The sequence below is a fragment of the Vombatus ursinus genome, unplaced genomic scaffold, assembly GCF_900497805.2.
Source record: "Vombatus ursinus unplaced genomic scaffold, bare-nosed wombat genome assembly UNPS02014841.1, whole genome shotgun sequence".
NCBI lineage: Eukaryota > Metazoa > Chordata > Mammalia > Diprotodontia > Vombatidae > Vombatus > Vombatus ursinus.
The window spans coordinates 16,748,196-16,753,662 of record NW_020954619.1 but is presented as its reverse complement, the minus strand read 5'-3'; positions in this window follow the sequence as shown (position 1 = coordinate 16,753,662).

Here is a 5,467-nt window from a genome sequence, read left to right as displayed (position 1 = left end):
AAATGCCCTTGAAGTACAAACATTCTGTTGGGGAAGGGGATCAAATGTGCCCATAAGTATAAAACACAGTGTCAATACAAAATAACCATAGTGGGTGGGCCTGGGGAGAGTATTACCAACTGGAAGAATCAAAACAGGCCTTGTATAGGTTCTTAGACTAGGTCTTGAGGGAAGCTGAGTGTTCCAAGAGGCTGAGGGGAGGAAGGAAAACATGCTAGGCAAAGTGACTGACAAGTGATTGACTGGAGGGTGAGGAAGAGTGCAAAGTCATAGATGCAAGTCATCAAGATCAAACATCTATTAGGGATTTAACTCTGTGCCAGGCCCAGTGCTAAATACTGAAAATACAAAGAAAGACCTGTGAAAAGCAGACATTCTAATGGATGATGGCGTGCCATTGGCAAGTAGGTCAGTTTGGAAGGCATAGAAACCAGCCTCCGAGGTGACTGGCAAAGAAACTTACCTGATAGGAGAGAAATGTCATTGTAATATTTTATCCCAGCAAGACCTTTGGCAAGATTTCTTATGATAGATATGATGGAGTGATACGGGATGAGTGCTAAAACACATATTCTGAACTATTTGAAGGATAGACCCAAACAACATCTTTAATATCAATCTATATGTTAATCCAGAGAGAAAGCCCCAGTCAAGTTACACAGGATGTGGTCCTTGGCCTTACTCTTTTTGATATTTTTATCAATGAAGATGAAAGTGTGTTTTATCAAATTTATAGATGACATGAAGCTGGCATTGATAATAGATGGTAGAACTTGGATCCAAATGAGATCTCTCTTGGCCAAAACATTGTTCCAAATCTAGTAGGATAGAACTTAATAGGCATAAATACAAGGCTTTCACTCGAGATTAAAAAAAACAACAACAAAAAACACCTGAAAAAACACAGAATGAAGGATGTGTGCATAAAATGTCACACTTACTCAAAGATCTACCTGTCCACTCTTGCACTCAGGAAAGCCTATTATAGCACCACTTACCCCACTGGCAAGACCCTAGGGGCCTCATAACAGCAGTTTGCAAACCCACCCACATGCTGCAGCAGAGCCCTCTTCAGCTACCCTCCAGGTCCTGTCTAAGTGTTACTTCTCCCATTAGAATATAAGATCCTTGAGGGCAGACACTGTTGTGCTCATAGTTGTGGCTCCAGCACTTAGGACAGTGCCTGGCACATAGTAAGCACTTAAAAATTATCTATCTGTCTGTCTATCTATCTATCTATCTATCTCTCTATCTCTCTATCTATACATGTGAAAGGCATTCTATAAGCTGAAGCTAAAGCAAATGATTCTTCACTATTACTTTTTATTCTATGTCACAAAAACTGTTCTAGAACAAACAAAAGCAACCCAAAGTTTTCCATGAAAGCATTGGGTAAAATTATAGTACAGTGGGCCACAACGAAGATGATTTCTTTTCATATAGACTGACCCAACAAATGTGAATGGTTGGCATGTCAGCTCTTTGAGGATAAATCAAGGTATTTTACTTCTGCCATTTTATCCTTAGAACTTAGCATTATTTCTTGGCACGTAAGAAGCATTTTGCTTGATTATTTTGAGTGACTCCCATCAGTCAAAGTAGTCTGTCTGGGAAGACCCAGCCTGAATAGGAAGAACTGAACCCCAAGGAATTCTAGCTTTTCTAGTTTCTTCTCCCAATCACCACTGGCTCTAGGAAGCAGCACTTTACTCTGTCAAGGTGGGTTCTGTGAGAGGCTGAGATTTAGCACCATTTGAGATATCAGTCAAATGACCATCTCTAGTTAGCTTTTGTCACATCATTCCTCTGCATTAATCACTACTTGCCCACCATGTAAGGAAGACCTCTTAGGACCTTGACCCCACCCCCTTAAATCTATCACCTTTCACTGTCTTGTAGATTTTTTTTTCAATTCAACAAGTATTTGTTGAGTGGTTGTTATATGTAAGGCATTATTATTCCTCCTGCTAGGTATACAAAGACAAAAAATCCTCATAGGGCTTACATTCTACTGAAACGATATGACCTTATTATTTTTTTTTTTTTGCTTTTTTTGGTGAAGCAATCAGGATTAAGTGACTTGCCCAGGGTCACACAGCTAGTAAGTGTCAAGTGTCTGGGGCCGGATTTGAACTCAGGTTCTCCTGACTCCAAGGCAACAGCTCTATCCACTGTACCACCTCGCTACCCCTATGACCTTATTATATGTAGCACACATGCTTTCTGGCATCCAATATGGCTTCTGTTCTTTATTTCAACTTCTTTTTTTGGGAGGGATCACTGACTCAGAAATAATGTATTCAATTATCAAAATAGCAGTCTCTCATTCACTTTTAGATTTCCTTCCCTTTTTATGTTACATATTTAAGTCAATGATTTGTACCCAACATTATAAAGAGTTTTGAGTATCCCTTCTAGCCTCCCTAACTTCTAACAGAACTCCCCAAATCCATGTGGTTTATGATTATTTTAACTTCAAAATGAAGTAAAATTGATTCTATTCCAATTATGTTGTGATAGTATTTAAGATAAAGGAACACACCAAAGCAACAAGAATTGATATTCCTCTTAGGTTATTGAACATCCTTGTCCTACTTCCTGCTCCCATCATTTTCCATCAGTCATAGGCATGGACAGGGTGTGTGCCTAATGTGCTAGCACACCCTGGAGAGGCATTCCCTTTAGTTCTTCAGTGAAGGAAAGGAGATGGAGCAATAGGAATATTTCTCTAGGGAGAACTAGCTCACCTAATCCACATTTTATGGAGCCTGGAGTCATAACATATTCTGGTATTTATGGGAATTTAGCTTACATATCACTGGAATTAAGATAACTTATTAGTACATGGGCCATTATTCTAGGACCTTTGACCCATTTGAGAATTAATAACATGGAATCAAATCTTTTTTTTTTTTGACACCTACTGGATGAAAGGCACTGACCTGAGTGCTATTCTAGTTTGAAGACAAATTCAGAATCCTCAAAATGTTTTCTTCTTATTCACACACAATCATCAGGCTGTGTCTATAGGACACACTCAAATAAACACATTGCATCACACTTCCTTTGTGAAGAAAACATCCTAGTAAGCTTTCTGGGTACTCAAATTGATCAGTTAGATGAGGTTGAGCTAACTATCTGAACTAATTCAGTTGGAACATTTACTCAAGTTAACTTGGGAGTCCAATTCATCAGAGAAATGTTCACAGGTATTTTTGGCGTAGCTTAGTGGAAAGAAAATTTCAGTAAGGCGAAAAAGTTCTAGTCCTCACTTTCTAGCTCTGTACCTTTGTGAGTTTACCTCCTTCAAATTAAATTTTCTTGCCTGCAAAATGAAGATACCATAATAACATCAGTAATAGTTGACATGTGTATCTATATACATTGCTGAAGCTTGCACATTGTCTTATATACATTATCTTATTTGATTTTTTACAAAAAAAATCCATGAGGTATGTAATAACAACAATAATAATGCCAGCTAATGTTTATATATCATCTTAAGGTTTACAAAATGTTTTACATACATTATCTCATTTAGTCTTCATAACAAGTATGTCCTTGAGAACAGGAAGTGCTTGTTGTCTTTCTTTATATCTTCAGTGCTTGATACAGTGCCTGGCACACAGTAGGCACTTAATCAATATTTATGGACTGAAGGAGGTAGATGCTATTATTGTCCCAATTTTATCTATTAGGAAACTGAGGCAGAGAAGGCTAAGTGACTTGTCCAATGTTGCACATCTGATAATTTGAATTTAGGTTTTCCTGAGTCTAAGTCCAGGGCTTTAACCACCACACCAAGCTGTTTCTCATTATGGGCAGGTTTATGCCCATATTTCAGGAAACTTACAAAGATTAGGTGACTTGCCCATGGTCACAGTTAGTAAATATAAATGTTGGAATTCTATCCTAGGTCTCATCTACAAGTTTGGAATTCTTTTGGCTACATCATAATGCATACTTTACCTGTCAAAAGGGAAGGGGATGGGCCAGATGATCTCTAGACTTCAAACTTTAAGAACTGATTCTTAAGATACGGTCACAATGTAACATAGTTTTTTACCATATAAACCTTAAATATGGAGCAGCATAACACTATGTTCTATAACTTTAGAGAATGGTTTTGTGACTCTTGCCAGTGAGGTGTGTATGCGTGGGTTTGTATAAATACACCCCTACAGGTAAGAGGGGTTGGTACCTCTATCTTTGAACCAGGCTGTACAAAGTGCCTGTGTTTTGGTCCTCTTCCAGAATAATAAATCATTTTGTCTTTGAATCATGGGATCATAGATTTTGAGCTAGAAGGGATCTTAGAGCTCCTTCATTTTACAGAGGAGGAAACTGAGCCTCAGAGAGGTTAATTTACTTGTCCATGGTCAGACAGTGAGTAAATATGAGAGGCAACATTAAAACCCACATCTTCTTAAATCTCACACTTTAACACATATATATCATATATTTGATCCAAAAAAGAACCAACCCATAGTTTCTAGAGAGCTTTATCTTTTGTAATTGATTAGGTTTATAGAATTCTTTTCACAAAAGAAACATGACGAAGTAGATATGTAATAGCTCAAACCATTTAATTTACTTGTCTATGATGATTTTTCTAATGTGTTCCCTTGAGAAAATTCTCCTTACTCATGAGTCCATAGTAGTTTGAATAAGATAGAGACCATCTGAATCTCTGTTTTAGACCAAAATATCACACATTCCTTTTTCTAGCTGACGTGGTAGCTGGTGGTAACATGTATTCTTTCATTAGTTACACATTAATGTTCACTTCCCTTCTGCAAGATCGTGAAGGGATATTACCTCTCCATTCAAGAAATCCTCTAATTTAGGAAATTAGTGTAGGCTCCCAAAACCATAATGGGGAAAATGCAAACATTTATTTTTATTTGCAAATGCAGTTTTCTGCCAATAGTAGGTGCTCATAAAACCTCTTAAGCTTCAACAATGTTCTGTAAACTCAATGAATAGTTTTTTAAAAAATCTAGTGATAAGAAAATTACAGAAAAACTATTACACTGTTGAAAATGTTTTGAATTCAAAATTTACTATCTTATGCAAAGTTTATTAGCTGTTATTCTGGTTATTAAAAAGATTTTTTTAAACATCTATATATTCCTGTTTCAATTAAAATAATTTTTCACTTGAAACTCAAGGCCTGTAATTTTCTAGTATTTATGCTTTGGATTTTAAAATCTCACATACTTATTACATAAATATGTGTTTATGTGCATAAACTCATGCTTTTTGCTGATTTTTATAAAATGAGATTTTAATCCTATATACCACAGAGAACCTTCTTCTGCTTGCAAAAACAAAAATACCTCAGGGAAATCCAAACAAGAACAGGAAATCTTATACTTAATTCTTTTTTCTTTAAATCTAACTATATAATTATATAATATGAATATGAATATAATTAGAAATCTATTAATACAAAAACTCCTTAATG